Below are 18,100 nucleotides of genomic sequence, written 5' to 3'. Positions count from 1 at the left end.
ATTTTTATAAATTTTTAATATTATTTGAGTGTTGTTTTTTAGAAAAAAAAATTAAAAATAAAGTAAAATAGAGGATAAGTAAGAGTTATTTTCACCAATTTTTAAAAATAAAAGAAAAAATGGGCCGTTTGGTAATATTTTTTGAAACTTGTTTTTAAAAATCATTTTTAAATAAAATAATAAAAAACGATTTTTAAAAATAAATTTCAGAAAACATGATCAAACATATCCTAAATTTTTTTGATATCTCAATTTTTTGTACAACTTTTAAGGTTGTTATCTTTTTAAGAAAAAAATTCTAAGAAAGTTCTCACATTTTATATAAGAGTGATTATATTTTTTAAAGGAAAATAACATCAATAACAACCAAAATTACAAAAAATAAATAAAATTGACCGTTAGTAATTATTGTCAATGGGTTTTTTTATGTTAATTTTTTAAGATAAATATAAAAAATTAAGTGTTTTGGATACAATCCCATTTTTTATTTTTGAAAAATAAAAATTAGTAATAATTTTCATATAAAATGTCATAACTCTTAAGAACTTATTTTATTTGCATAAAAATTATATTCAAAATTTTTAAAATTTGAGATAATAAGAGTTTGTTTGACTCTGTGATTTAAAAATAATTTTTATAAATTTTTAATATTATTTGAGTGTTGTTTTTTAGAAAAAAAATTAAAAATAAAGTAAAATAGAGGATAAGTAAGAGTTATTTTCACCAATTTTTAAAAATAAAAGAAAAAATGGGCCGTTTGGTAATATTTTTTGAAACTTGTTTTTAAAAATCATTTTTAAATAAAATAATAAAAAACGATTTTTAAAAATAAATTTCAGAAAACATGATCAAACATATCCTAAATTTTTTTGATATCTCAATTTTTTGTACAACTTTTAAGGTTGTTATCTTTTTAAGAAAAAAATTCTAAGAAAGTTCTCACATTTTATATAAGAGTGATTATATTTTTTATTTTTAAAAATAGAAAAAATAAATTTCATCCAAATGATTCACATTACATTTTATTTTTATTTATAAATTATTGAAACAAGGATGTTTAAAATCTTATTATATTATGATATTTATGTGAAAATGTAAATGAGAAGTGATTTGTATTTTTCATAAACAAAAAAAAAAAAAAAAAAAAAAAAGCCCTTGAAAATGTAATTTTAAAATTGTGATTATTTTGGGAAGATGCCAAAAACATTGTTTCTTGCATTTTAAAACAAGGCAACTGTTCTAATGATTAAAATTAATGCCAAAACAAACCTGTTTTGAAAGTGAAATTGCTTATAAAATCCAATTTCCAATTTTGCCCTCAAACATATCCTAGTGTAGACATCAAACATAGCCTCATGAATTTTATAGTTTTTTACTTTGGCCTTTAATGGTAGGATTAAGAGTGCGCTTGACATTGATTTTAGAAAAAGTTTATAGAATTTTTAACACTTGAATGATAAAATCTCTCAATGTTAAAAATGTTATAAGTGTTTTTTAAAATCACTACTAAATGAGTTATAAGAGAGTATTTGGAAATTATTTTAAAAAGTATTTTAAGTCTTTCTAATACTCGACTCCATCAAATGCTCTCTAAATTATCTAAAAAAATGTTGATATTATAAATGTTTATTAAATTTATAAAAATATAATTTTTATAAAACTTCTACCATTCAAAAGATCTTGTTTTGACTTAGTAATAATGAAGGCAATCATTTGAGAGTAAAAATACATTTGATAGGTCCGGATTAAAGCATTTTTAGTGAAAGTGCTTTTTATAAAAGTGTTTTTAAGAAAATCATTTATTAAATATTTCTCCATAAAGAATTATGAATTATTTTTTTAACTTTTTAAAAATATTTTATAAATTTTATCAAATATTTAATTTTTCTTTAAAAACACTTTTTATATTAAAAATATTTTCTAATGTATTACCAAATAAACTTGTAATTATTATAAAGCGATTTTTAATTAGTAACCTTTTTTTACAAAGTATCAAGTGTTTTGAAAATGTTTTAATAGGAAAATTCATGATAAAAAAATAATAATAATTTTTGATAGAATGATTCGTCTTACTTCTTACTCTCAAATGTTAGAAAATACTTCTAATCCTTCGATAATTACTCTCAAATGGACTCTAAGTAAAACCTAAATAATTGATTGAAATACATTTAATATTTTTTTTGAGCCTTTGAATTTGGAATTTTTGTTTTTTTGGAAATGCATATGAAAGAGGAATGCCCATAATCTATCAAAAAGTACATGGGCCCAATGTGAAGTAGAAATTAAAATTCCCTCATCCCTATTTGTGTGGTTGATATCCAATTTCATTCCAATGCAAAAAATCAAAGGGAAATGTCTATAGAAGTGGGAATCTCTTCCCCTATCATATTACCTCATTTATATCTATATATTGATTAAGCATTAAAGCATTTGTAAAAATACTCTTAATTTGGTGGAATGATGGGCTCACCCTTCCTTTCCAAGCAACTTTCATCAACCATACTAGGGGATCATTACCTACCCTAATAATTTATTTTTTATTTTTTATTTTTTTATTTTTACTTTTCCTTTAATGGGTCATATGGTGAAAATTTGACACACCTTTTATTTTGTCAATTCATATAACTAATGAGGATGGAAGGTCATTTCAACAAAATGATAGAAATATGGAATTCCTTCCTTTTTATTTTCTTATAACAAATTTTATTTACGAGAATAATTAAGAACCGTTTTTAAAAATTATTTCTCAACAACTGGATTGAGTTATCAAGCTTTGTATTTCAAAAAAAAAAAGGAAATGATTTTAAATATCCTCTAAGACTTTCAAAATGATAAATGAGGCATTATCAAAAGATTGAACAAAAAAAATGGATTGATTGATTGTGAAGAAAAAATGGAGGGGATCTCAAGAGCCCAACCAATTGTGAGAGAAGTCAAGAGAGTAAGGGTGGGGGTGGAAGACATGGGATAAAAACCCAAATGGTCAACAGAACAAACATGCTCATGAAGAGATGAACTATTTTTAAAGAGACATCAAATGCCAGTTGGGTGGTGTGTGGGAAGATCCGAAGATCACTTTTTCTTTGTCATTTTTGGGGGCCAAATATAATATCATAATTGCTTCTCTAACAAGATCTCCACCTCCACAAACTCAGAAACTTCCATGTTGTTTCACCCTCTCATCATATGGGGTTCTATTCAATTTTTTACACTCTTCATTAACATCTAATCACTCTTCTCATTCAATCATCCCATAAATTTTCTTATTTATTTATTTATTATTTTAGGCCATTTGGATGTGTTCTAGGCTGCTAGCAATGGTACAAATCCCATAACTACATGGTATTTTTCTTTTTGAGAAAACCATCTAAAGAAAATGTAATAAAAGGGTTCATTTTGTTCCTGTGTTTGGTTTTTTTTTTTTTTTTTTGAGTTATTTGATTAAAATGAATGAAATCATCTCCAATTTATAAAACTAAGATCTTATTTGGTATCTATTTTCAAAAACAGTTTTTAAAAACTATTATTTGATAGAAATTTAAAATGTTTTTAACCTATTTTTAATATTTTTAAAAATAATTTTTATGACTAGTGTTTTATTTCTAATTATTCTATATGTTTGTATAATTATTTTAAAAAATAGTTCTAAAAAATAAGTAAAAATAATATAAAATAACTAAAACATATTCTATTCTTAAGAAAAAAAAGTTTTTGGTTATCAAATGTTTATATATATATATATTTTAAAATATAAATTTATTCTCGAAAATAGTTATCAAATATATCTTAACTCTTTATTTTTTTATCATTTTAAAATAATACTCATTTTGGACAAGAATGTCGTGATTTTTTTTTTTTTAACAAAATATCAATTTCTTTTAAAATACACATATAAATAATATTGAAGAATATTTATGATAAAAAGAGGTTACTATTCAAGTTTGAAAATGAGAGATGTTAGTTTTATAAATTTGAGATATTTTTATCTCTTTTAATCAATTAATTTTTTTTTTCTCCTTTAAAAGTTAGAAAGAAGTTTAAGATTGAAAGTTGTTGGCCAAAAATGGTTTTATGTTCTTTAAGAATGAAAAAAAAAATGTTTGATAATTTAAAACAATTATATTCTTAAAAACATAAAATAGAGTGTGTTTTTGTTATGTATTTTAGTTGTTTTCATTTGTTTTTACTCTTTTTTTCGAGGATTGTTTAAAAAAATAATATGAAAAAAAACTAAAATTAAAACACTTTAAACAAAAATCATTTTAAAAAAAATTTAGAAACATAGAAAACATGTTAAGAAATGTCAAAAACAACTTTTCTTTTACAAAACTTTAGAGAAATATTTTTTTAAATGATTCTATAATGTTTTACAAAACAAAAACATATTGAAAACCTAAAATATTTTAATCTATTTTCTATGTTTTTACCTATGTTTTAAAAATAATTGTTATGTACAATATTTTGTTTTTAATCATTTTATATATTTCTATAAGTATATTTTAAAATAGTCCTAAAAAATATAAGTAAAAATAACTAAAATATGTTATTTGAAAATATCATTATTTTATTTTCTAATTATCAATTTTTTTAATCTTGAAAACAAAAAACTATTATAAAAAATAGTTATCAAACATGTTCTAAATATTTATTTGGATATATTTTATATTTTCTATTTTAAAATAAATAATAATAATAACTTTAACAAGATTATACTACAAAAACAATAATTTAAAAAATTAAAGTATTACAAAAATTTTAGTATTTCAAATTTTAAAATTTTTTAAAATGATTTTTAGAGAAATATGATAAATCTAAGTGCTCTGCTTTTATATAGAAGGTTTAATAAAAATTATTCAAATATTTATATGTATATATATAAAGTTGAAAAGTGAAGAAGAAAAAATAAATTTGAAAATTTGCTCCCGTCAATTTTTTAGAAAGAAATATGAAACTTGTGGGGGCAGTTTGACATTACAATTTATCATTGCTGGTTGAAAATGTCAAGTATGTATCATTGAAATTTCTGTTGAATATTTGTCTCTTAAGAAATATTTTTATATTGAAAATGAAAGTAACGAGCTCATTATTTATTTATTTTCAATTATAAAATGGATTTGACATTTTAAAAAGGTGCAAAAACATGATTTTAATATTTTAAAAATAATCGGGTTCGTTATGTCTATTTATTTATTTTAAAAATAAAAAATTCTTATTTAAGCTATCAAATAAAATCTTAAGTGGTATTTGTCTTTTTACTGAATAAGAAAAAATAAAATATTTGACTTTTTCATTCAGTTAAAAGTAATCTATTAATATCAGTCAACATAATAATTGAACATGTTATTAATAGGTTCAATTCAGTTATATTGGTTGATATTAACAGACTACTTTTAGCTAAATAAATATTTTAGTTTTTTCTATTTAATAAAAAAATAAACACTACCTTAATTCTATGTTAAAATGAAACCCGTTTTTTAAAACCAATCATAAATCTTTTTTTTTACATATTAAGAAAACCCTAAAAAAATATTTTGAAAATAGACAATATCAATTGGTATTTTCCATTGATGTATTATAATAATACAAATACAAGGTCACTTATTATCATCATAAAATACAAAATTTTTCCTACCAAACAAAATCTTAATTCTATGTTAAAATGAAACTCATTCGTAAGGCTATGTTTGGTTCTTAGAAAATTTGAGAGAATACATGAGGAAAAGAAAATAAAGAGAAAACTAGAAAAAAAGAATTAATAAAGAAAAATAATAATAATAAAAAAGATTCAAAATCAATAAATTATTTTTATATATTTCTTCAAATTCATTTAACTTATTTTCCTCCATCATATAAAGATTACGTAATTTTAAAATACATAAAATTTAAATTAATTTTAATTATTATTATTATTACTCATATTTTCCCCAAACAAAATTTGAAAAAAAATACTTTTCTTAATTTTTTTTTTTTGAAATCAAACATAGCCTAAATCTTTTTACATACTAAGAAAACTATAGAAAAATATTTTGAAAACAAACAATATCAATAGATATTTTCCATTAGTGTATTTTAATTATACAAAAACAAGCACACATACCACTTAAAAAAAAAATCCCTAATTATCACCATAAACTAAAAAATTTCTCTTATCAAACAAAATCTTAATTCTATGTTAAAAAGAAACCCATAAATCTCTTTTTACATACTAAGAAAACCCTTGAAAAATATTTTGAATCAAACAATATCTAGCAATATTTTCCATTATTGAATTCTAATTATACAAAAACAATCCCACATACCACATTAAAAAAAAAAAAAAACCCTAGTTATTTTCATAGTTTTTTTTTTTTTTTTGCTATCAAACAGAATCATTGTTTTGACATACTAAGAAAACCCTTGAAATTAGACAATATCGAGCGGTATTTTTCATTATCTTATTCTAATTATACAAAAACAAGCCCAAGACCTCATAAACCAAAAAAAAAAAAAAAAAAAACCCTAATTATCTTCATCATAAGATGAATCAAAAATGGAAAATGAAAATTTTCAGGAGATGGGTGGGGGTTCCTCAGCATATCATTCACACACTATTTCCTTCTGTTATGGAGTAGTTGTCATCTGTAATTAGGAGGTTGTCTAGTTCAGTGACTCTTTGAATTGTCTTGAAAAAAATTGAGTTGGTTACTATGGAGTCTTTGTCAATGTGGTTGAAGGGTCCTAAACAACTTTAGCAACTGAACTGCCCTACAAGATTTAAGGGGTACCCCACATTAGGGGGAAGGATTGTGTTTGAAGCAATGTTTCCATTTTTGCCACACGAATAAATGAATGTTTATCTTTAAAAAGTAGTTGGAAATTTTTGAATTTGAGGGATAACAATGATGGGAGCTTCACATCATCACATGCTTTTGGACCCTCTATCAATACCTACTAATAGTGACTTTAGGAAAAGGCAAATTGTTCAAATAAATGTATCAAGATATTTTAAATTTTATACACATGGATGAGATTTTGTATTTTGGGTATCTCTGGTTATTGGAAATTTCAAGAAAAAAATGTAAGGGAAAGAAAATAGAATGAAAAAAAAAAGTGAAGGAAAGCAAAAATTAAATTAAAAATCAATAAATTATTTTTATTTTTGATTTCAAACTCATTTTACTTATTTTAATTAATTGATATAAAAATTAATAGAATCAAAAATCCAAAATTTCCTATAATTATAATAGAATATAATGAAAATATTTTTATTTGTTTGTAAGATTGTTTAGGTGTCCAAAAGTTAAATGAAATGGAATCTAAAATTTTGATGACTTGGAAATTTAATATTAAGTTAAAGACCTAATTATCTAACAACAAGGTTATATTTGATTTTTTTAAAGAAAAAAACTAAAAAGTAATAAAAATAATATTTTTATATTTGGTTTTACTTTAAAAAAATCAATTATGATTAAATTAATTTATTGACTTTAATTTTATGCATGTTTAAATTATTTAATCTTTATATATTAGAATTAAAATAAATAAAATGATTTTAAGTAAAATATAACAATAATTTATTTACTTTAAATTAATTTTTTTTAATTTCTATTTTCTTTCTCACTCATTTTCCCACAAACTTCCTGGGAAATAAACATAAGATTGAGTACTTAGTATAAAATGATTCAACCCATTCTGCAGATGAAAGAGGCAAACACATGATAATTGGAGTAGTCGTTGGGAGCAGAGCTATAGGATTGTGATCCATGAAAAATCTACCAAAAAAATGTGCTTTGCATTTTTTTGGCACCCAAAAGTTGTTTTCTTGCTTTCATTTCCTTCTTTAATAAGATATTAAAAGAATATAAATTAATACAAAAAGACAAAAATAATTGAATTGCCAAAACAACACTCATCCCAATTTTGGAAAATGTCCCAATCAAAAGGGTAATCCCTTTATACATTCTTCATCTTAAAGCTTCTCATACGTAGAATTTTTTTTTTCAATATAGAATTTAATATTTAAAATATCTTCAAGAAATAACTTCCTATTTAATAGTTGTGAATTTGGAAATAATAATTTAACTGTCTAGAATCCCCATTTAATTTTTCTATTAGTAATTTACAATAAAGTTAAATTATTTAGGAAATTAAAGACTATTGTCAAATTGCATTATTTTTTAAAATATTTGGAATCTAATATAAATAATGTTAAGAAACTATATTTTATTTTTTTATCGTAATTTTGTTCCTTTTTTATTTTAACATAGGATCTTTTTTGGACAGTGACTTACACTCCGTTAAAGATAATTAGTTTTTTGATGAGATAAGATTGGATTGAAAGTTTTAAAATTGAGTTAAAATGTCTTAATTAAATTTTGAAAAGTTATGATTTTATTTTTTAAGAAAATTCCGACAATCTAAGCTTTCGGACCTATATATGTCTTAACTAAATATGTTTTAAGTTACATGCTCTCAATAAGAAAATCCTTAATTTGCCTTATCATTCCTAAAATCTCTAAAAAATTCATTGTTTGTATTATAATCTCTTATATTATATTTTAGATGGCTTTTTTTCCACACTTAGTATTAAGGTTTTCCATGTTAAAAATCTCTTATCTCTTGTGTGTAGATTGTCATTGATCATTTCTAATTTCTTATAGGGATTAATTGAATTAAAAAATTAAATTATTATCAAAGGTTTGATTGAATTAAAATTCTCAATTCTTATATTAAAATATTTTAAATACACCTATTCTCCCTTTCTGGATGTCACCTTACAAGATCTTAGGTTTTTTCAAATAAAGATCCTTATATTCACGGTAATTTTTATCATTAAAAAATTTGATGGTCGAAAGTTATCATTAAATTATATATATATGTAAAAAAAGAAAAGAATATATGATTGGAATAAACATAATAACTAAGGTCCTGACAATTGTTTTCAAAAATAGTTTATATTTTTTAGAACAAAATGTTTTATATCTTTTATTCTAAAGAACAGAAAATAACCATTTTCAAATAATATTTTTTTTAGTTATTTTCAATTGTTTTTATTTGTTTTTTTAACGTTGTTTTAAAAAATAGTTATATAAACATGGAAAATGAATAAAAATAAATCATTAGACATAAATATTATTTTTAAAACATATTTAAGAACATTAAAAACAAGTTAAAAATATTTCAGATTTTCAAATAAATTTTTTCTACAAAATATCAAATAACAGTTTTCAAAAATTATTTTTAAAATTGTTTTTAAAAATAGTTATCAAATAGTATCTAAACACCAAATATTCAATATTCTTTAAGAAATGATCAAAATTATTATTATTTAGTATTTATATAGATATTTAATAACTTGTTGAATATTTTAATAATATTTTTTTAAGTGTAGTTTTAAATTGATATAGTGCTCTTATACCCAAAGAGAAACTTTATTTAACACTATGTTGCTAAATATTACTAAGTATTGATAAAATTTATTTAATATATATACTCCAACTGTGTTTAGTATGATCTTATTAAATATTGATTAAATTTATGCATATTTACATCTAATTTTATGAATATCATGACATAATCAACTAAAATAGCCATTTTTTTCAAAACTATTACCAATTTATTAACCAAACAAAATTTTCAATTTTATTTGTGTGAATATATTTTACTAAAAATATTTTTAAACAAAAAAAAAATTCAAAACCAATTCTTTGTTTAAGTTTTCAAAAACTTGTTCTTGGGAATCCTTTTTGGAGAACATAATCATGTTTTTTGTAATTTCTTGTAATTGCAAATTTACTAAAAATCATATATATTTGTAAAAAAACATATTTTACTTAAAATCATTTTTTTTTTTTGTAAAAATAAAATTTCCTGTAATTATAATAGGATATATTTTAAAATATTTTTATTTGTTTGTAAGGTTATTTATGTAGTAAAATAAATAAATAAATAAATAGTGTTTTGGTCCTTGAGTATAAAACAATTTTCTAACTTAGAAAGTATGTTTGATAAATTTTTAACAAAAAACAATTTTTAAAAATTTACTCAGCAAGTATCTTTTTTATAGAGTATTTTGAACAACAATTAAAAATATGAAGAATATTTGGAACTTTTATATTATAGATAATAAACATATCTTTTATGGAGGATGAGTGGAGAAAGTTGTCATAATTTGAGTTTTGAAATGGAATTTTATTTTTAAAAATAATTGAAAACTGTTTTTAAAAAGCCATTTTTAGATGTATTTTTAAAAACATTACTTAATACATCCTAAAAATTTGATGAATTGGAAATATAATATTATGTTAAATACTAATTATCTAAGGACTTGAATGGTTGTTATAAAAATAATTCAGAGATGGATACAAAGTTGAATGTGAATTTTATTTTTATTTATTTATTTGCTGATGATAAGGCAAACACATGACATTGGAGCACCGACTAAGCCAGAGTTATATGATTGTGATTCATGAAAGTCAATCAAACAATGTGGGTTTGCATTTTTAAGTTGCCAAAGTGTTGTTTTCTTCCTTTATTTTTTTTGTTTTTCTTTCTTTTCCTTCTTTTAAATGATAATTAAAGAATACAAAGCAAAGAAAAAGACATTGAATTGCCAAAACAACACTAATTCTAATTTTGGAAAATAGACCAATCAAAAGGGTGGCATCTCAAAATAATATTCATCATAAAGCTTTTCATACATGTGTAAATTACATGGGCAACTAATCAAAGTATAACATGATCATCCCTCTAAGTGAGTGCAACTGTTGTCCCTTATACACGATAATGATATAATTGTTTAATATTTTTGTAAAAACTTAAAAACACTCTTCCTTCCTTTGATAAGGATTTATTTCAAAATAAAACACAAATCAATCATAGTGCTTGATCCTGCTTCACGACCTTCTTCGTTTTCAATTGAAATTCTAAATCAATTTAATCTTGCTTTATGTCCATTTTCAACTGTGAAACCTTAAATTGATTCAATTTTTGTTTATTTCTCATCTATTTTTAATTCAAATTGTAAATCAAAGATGAAAACAAAGGTGAAAGCATAATCGAGATGCCCTTATTTTGATTCAAATACCATGGTTTGTGAAGGTAGTTCTTCAAACTTGTACAAATTATCATAAGAATTTGGAACAAATGAGGTAAAATTAGATTTAAGGTTTCTCAATTTTGTAAAATTAGGGATTGGATATTTTTTTAATGCCCTAATTTATATTTTTTATTTTTAAAGAAGCTTCATGTGCATCATCTTCTAAGTCCTCATTTGACATTAAATTAAAAAATTGAAGGTGTTTTGTGGGAAGAAAGTTGCTCCAGAAAATAGAAAAATCCATAAAAATCCAAATAGACTATTCTTTACTTGTTCAACAAAAAGTTGTAATTTCTTTGAGTAGCAAGAACCTTATTTAAGACAAATGGTTGAAGATGACAATTCACCTTTATAGTTAGAAGATAAGATTAGGCCAGAAAGTTCATTTACTAATGTGGAAAATTTTGTATAGGAAATAAGAGATATCTAAAAAACATTAAAACATCTTATGATTGCATTTGCTTTGTTTATTTATGTTCGTTTATGTGATGTTAGTAATGTTTACAATTGTTATATATTGAATGAGGATACCGGATGAAATGGTGAATGGATGAATTCATGTATAATTAACTATATGGGTGCATAACTTCATTTTTTGCATTAATGTTTCAGTTTGACTTATGGATGCATTGGTTTTTATGTCTAATCTTCTGACCCTTCTCTATATTAATGTATTATATCTTTTGATTATAAAAATCTTTTCCAAAGTACAATTTCAAAGGAATGCACTAATTCATTCTCTTAACGATTGTGGCAATTGGAATGAATTTGAGTTCATGCTTGATGGCTCTATATATGAGGTAGCAAAGAAAGTCCATTATAACCCATAAACCATTGAGTGTTATATTCATTATAAGCTCTGGTTTTAGAGAACATGATAATATGAAGAAGTTTTTTGTTGTTAGTATATTAATAGATTATTTGAAATTAATTTATGATTATTTCTACAAATGTTCTGCACATATGTCTATGTTTGTTCATACTCATGTGTAAGTTGGATCAACCTTTATGAGTTATGGGTAATGAAGAATATTGCAAAGGTTCATTCATGTCTTAATTTGGTCTTCCCATCTTGGTCTTCTTTCGTTCTCTGGTGTTGGATTGGCTTCATGTTATCTTTTCTATTGATGTCGTTATTACTGATGCCCCTACTAATGATGTTGTTATTGTTAATGCCCTTGCTACTAATGATGACAATGATGAAAATGTGTTGAATCATTTTTAAGTGTTTAATTATATGAGATTTGTTTTTAACAAATGATCAACCTCCATAATGTAACCCTCCCTACCTAACCCTTTTTAACATAATGCACATCTCCACTTTTTTGTAACACAAACTTTATATCATTGAATGATATATTTGCCACAACTTTTTGCTAAGTGTAATTTTTTTTATTTCTAATTGTGTTGCTAGTTGGCTAATACCACCTAAGAACCCAACAAGTTATAGATGATGAATCAACTTAAAATATAAGTAGAATGTAGAGTATAAGCATAATGAATATAGGACATTACCCTAAAACATGAGAAGTGAAATTTGTATTCAAAACATTTGAAGACCATCAAACTTACATCCATCTAAACATCTAAACATTGTTTAATATGTGCTTCAAACATGGTCATCTAAACATTCAAACATTGTTAAAAAAAACTTCAAACATATCTATCTAAACATCCAAACTTGTCTAAAAGACTTCATCCATCAAAATATCTAAACTTGTCCAAAACATATGTAAAAGCATATTTCAAAACACATTCAAATAATCCTTAAATTATTCCTCACCTAGACCCTAAAACAATGGTAAATCAATAGTCATGAAGTATGTTTTCTTCTTGCTTGCTCCTTTGGCTTTATTTACCTAGGTTGTGACTGATATTTGTTATGACTTTTTTTCTCTTATGACTATTATGTCATTTTCCTTTCTTCTTCACTACCCATATAATTAATTCTTCCTCTCCCTCAACTAAATCCTCCTTCACAACTTCTCATCACTATAGCAACAGTCAAAGTATCAATAGCTAAAAATCCTCTTGTATTATAACTAACTCAATTTCTACCTTTACTATGTGCTCTACCTTCTCATCTTCTCCTTTATTGGCTACTTAGTTAAATTAGTTTTGGTCTTCTATCCCTTGGCCTATCATCTAAACATGTCCTCTTATTATAGCCAAACTCTCCACATGAGAAACACTTTTTTAAGTGCTAAAAACCTATTCTTGTTTCCTATACCTAGTTTATTAGATTCTTTTCTCCTTACTTTTTTTTTACTAAAGCCAAGTTGTTTATTAATGGTGAGGGTTTATTGGCTCATTGGTGAGACTATTTAGCCTGTTGGTTTCATTTGGAATATCATGTATCATTCTAAGTCTTCAAATACATGTTCTTATATAAGGAAGACAATATTTTTCAAGGTTGCCCTTTTAGCCCAGAATGCATGCTACAACATGATGATTAGGAACTCTTGAAATTTTCCAAGACTTGTACCTATATTGTTACCTTTCTAAATTCATAACAACCTCATGGTATGACCGTTCACTTACTTTAAATTCAAAACCCTTAGCAAAAACAACACTGCAATTCTTTCTTACAAACTTTATTTTAATTTTCCAATATTCAAGGTGACACATTCTTCCCATAAAAAAAATGTCTTTTGGAATCTCCTCTAAAGCTTGCTCATAATCTTGTTTTTGATGAAATTAATCACATCCACAATGGGCTTACCTCTTAACTCACCAATTCATTGGTTAAAGGAGTCTGTCATGTTGTTCAGAATGTGATCATTATTTACCCTTTCAATAAAAGTATGGCAATTCCAGGGTGTTGGTGGCATCTTATCAAACCAATTATAAACTTCTTTAATTGTTTTTTTATTTCTTCCATCACAACATTTCAAATTTATAGTTGTGTATGCTCTTGCTACTATCCAAAATTGATTCATTTGAATGAATTTCAAGAAATTCAATTTGAAATTGCTATATTTTGTCTATGCTAGAATCAAAATGGCCTTTGACATCATCTAATTTATGACATCAACAATACGCTATCAAAATGTAGCATATGTTCATTACACTGTGATCCTATATATATATAATTAAATACATAGAGATGTATAATTTGGAACATATTTATCATATCGACCACTGGTTAATCATTAATGTTCATCATACATTTCACCATTTTGCACTTAGAATCATCCCCAAATTAATACCAAACAAAGAATATCAACTGTCTTTGTTCTCACTTTCAACAACATTCAATGCAATAAGGAATGAGCCATTATTCCTTTCCAAAGTTATGATAGCTAATCAAACACCTCAATGTTGCCCTTTCAAGTGACATCTATCCAATCCAATGAAATGTCTTCATACATTGGTAAAATCACTATTTATAGTCTTAAACAAAATAATCATTTTTTTTTTCATGTAGGAGCAAAATCTGGAGTTCACTTATTAGCACTAATCTTCATTAAAAATTCAAGTTGTTACCCTTTCCACCTCATTGTAAGCTTGAAGCTTTGGATATGACTCACCATGTGATCCTTCACTTTCATCATTTGCCTTGTAAAGTTGCATTTTACTCAACTTAATACCATAACTTCCTTTTAATTCTTCTCTTATTCTAGCCAATTTCATTTCAAGATCTCTTTTTAGTCTTTCAATAAATATTTGTGTTGTCCATGTAGATATTTTTAAATTTTTTGAGTCATATTAAGATGAAATCATAGGTTGTCCGTGTCTAAGATCTTAAGGCTACTAAATCATAGTACAAGTAGAAGCATTTGTGATTTTTCAAAACTCCTTAGATCTAGGTGCTAAGAGACATATCTTTAGATCTAGATGTTCCCATATCCTACTCCAATTGATGTATCTTTGATTCTCATCATGTGCATATAGTAGCTACTCACCTTAAAGGAAAAAAATGGTGGCTGGTTTTTCTTTTATAGGATTAAGTGACTTAGGCTTGCTTGAGTCTCTTAATTTAGTCCATCAAGTCCTAATTAATTAACTAGCCAATTTAGAAAAAAAAAAAAAAAGAATCATAAGTTCTTGTGCAACCTTATGTTTTTACTAAAACACTCTTATATACACATATGATTAATTAAACTGAATGTCCCTCAAATCTTTGTGCCAACAAGGACTATAATCTCAAGCGGGGACAACTGGAACCAAAAGGAAAATACTAACTACCTTCTAATCCAATTTGAAGTTGACTCAACACTCCAATATCATATGATATTACATTGAGACAAAATTAATTAAATCCAATTTAATCAATTTCTCTAATCCATGGCTTACTATCCATTGTGTGCAGGCTCTCTATGAACTAATGTCTATAATATAACAAGGTAGTAGTTATCAACCTTTCAAGATTACCTTTATTATTCTTGAGTTGCAAATTCTATGAAATATTTATTTGAATAACCGAAAAGCTACATTTTAATCCTTAGATCATTAGAGTGCATGCAATTATCATCATAAGGATACTACATTTATGCAACGAAAGCATTTTAGAATTAAAACTCTAGATCAATGCTAAAAAAAGGTTACCTTTAATATGGATGTTCCTAGATCTAATCTAGTCATTATTGAGAATCTCAAATACCTTGTGACCTTCCACCCAATAGCTTTCTATTAGACCTTGACACTAGAAAATGGTGGACTTTTCTCTTTGTAGGGTTGAAGGGTAGGGCTTTTTTTTAAAAAAAAAGAATGGAATTAGAGAAGTATCTATTTTAATCAATAGTGACCCAATTTATAAGGAATATATGACCACCTTAGGGTCTTACTTATAGGTCAAAGCCATAAAAAAAACCCTCAACAGTAGCTCAATGTTGAGAACGCAAGTAACATATTAGCTTAGTGAAGTCCTAACTACTCGATAGCCGATGTCATGACTCACCATAAGTTCTATCCAATGTGTAACCAACCATACACACTAGTGTATCACCATGGGAAATCTATCTTGATGACCAAAATAATTCATCCCTCCAATTAGTAGGTAGTGCACTATAGTCTCATATAAATTACCTAAGTGGATGAACCAGTTGTAAACAACTCATTAATTTGTAAAGAACCCATGACTTATATCTTGTATCTTCTGTGCAACCCCTAATACACTTAAGTCATGTGTAATACAACTGATGTAGGCTTGAATTCTTAAACTGGTAATTCAATCATGGATAAAAATGTGAAAATTGAAATCATTGATAAAATTCTCAAATTACATCATGTCATGTTTTTAAGGATTTTATCTTAACAAGTCTAACATAATTATGTCTCTGCCATTATCTTGATCATGTAAGTCACCTTATCGGCAATAGAAAAAGAATGAATTTGTCTAAAGACAAATTTTGGTTTCATACTTTTTTGTTACTCTAGTTTTCTTATCTTTTGACCTTTTTGTTTCAAAACAAATCTACAATACAAAATCCCTCAACATTTTCAAATAATTGAACTTTTTCCAATTCTATCTTCTCCTCTTCATCCACTTCATGTCTTTCCTATAATACATTTGTTTATGTCATAACTAGTCTCTTCACTTATTAAGATAGAACTACTTGAACCTTATTGCCATCTTTGAATTTATACTTTGATAGGTTATCATACCATTTTCACCATCATTGTAGCTAGTTAATCTTCATTTTATGAAAATATCTCATTGTTTTCTATTACCTTATCTCCATTTCCAACAACGACATCTCATTTTTAGGAAGATTTTTTCATCATCAAGTCATCGTTTTTTCCCATCATGTCATCTATTAATCTTTATTTTATGACAAAATCTCGTTTTTCTCTATCACCTTATCTCCATTTTCGATAATGATATCATATTTTCAAAAAGATTCTTCCATTGCATTGGATAAGGGATGACAACAGACAAGTTCAAAACAAGTCACCTCCATCCCAACTTGCCCTGTTTATTCAAAATAATTATTATCTTTGTCCCATTAAAAGAATAAAATGGGATGGAGTAGGTGGGGCAGGTATGTGAATTTCTAATATCTGTGCCTACCTTGTCCTGTTTAACTTTTTTTTTTTTAATTACATTCAAATAAATATATTTTATAAATAATTAAAATATTATAATTTTAATAACTTATTTTATTGACAAGTATTATTATTATTATTATTACTACCACTATTATTATTATTACTATATTTAAAATACAAATATAAAAATTAAATTATTTTAATTTTTAAAATCAATTTTTATATATAATCGAGGTATGATGGGGTAGTGCGGGACAAAGCAATACCCGAACCTGCCTCAAACCCATTTCGAACCCATACAGGATTTAAAAATAAAATATAAAAAATATTTAAAAAAAAAAACAACTCAAACTCACTCTTAATTTGTTTATTTAAATTTCAAACTCATCCCATTAAAGGTAGCGCGAGTTTTATTGGCAACTCTCTTTCGAAGGGAAATGAAGTTTAAATACCTATTTTTTGTGATTTTAATTTGAATTTGATATTGGGTTTGAAATCCTGCAAGATGTACACATATCCCCAAAGTATGTACTTAGTAAAACTAAGACGATGAGTTGGCCCCTTTAATACCTCTCAACTAGTCGTCCCTTAATCAAACTATAAATTTCACATTTGGTAGAACTAACATGATGAATCTACCTACCAATTGACCAATTTCCCACCATTTGCGGTTGGGGAGTCTCTTTCTTGTAATTAAGTTGGAAGGAATCTTATTCTTGGAATTTTATTTTTCAACTCTATTTTTGGGAAATAATCTCCTCATACTCTCTTTATTGCCATTTTCCCATTTAGTTTCATAATCCAAAAATGTCAAAATGGAACCTTCATAAACATTAAAGAGCCCAAGGTCCCATTGGGCCTTCTCGCACATCCAACAGGTAGGGCCCTACTTATCATTGGGTTGCTTGAGGCCTAGGACTCAATTTGAGATCCTACCAAAGGGCCCAACCCACTCAAATTCCTTTATTATGCTTTCTGGGCCATGGGAAGTATGCTTTGTTAATAATGACAATGACAATGACACCTAATCTT

The sequence above is a fragment of the Vitis vinifera genome, chromosome 11 (genome assembly GCF_030704535.1).
Source record: "Vitis vinifera cultivar Pinot Noir 40024 chromosome 11, ASM3070453v1".
NCBI lineage: Eukaryota > Viridiplantae > Streptophyta > Magnoliopsida > Vitales > Vitaceae > Vitis > Vitis vinifera.
The sequence above is the reverse complement of the archived record's forward strand: the minus strand, read 5'-3'. Positions refer to the sequence as shown.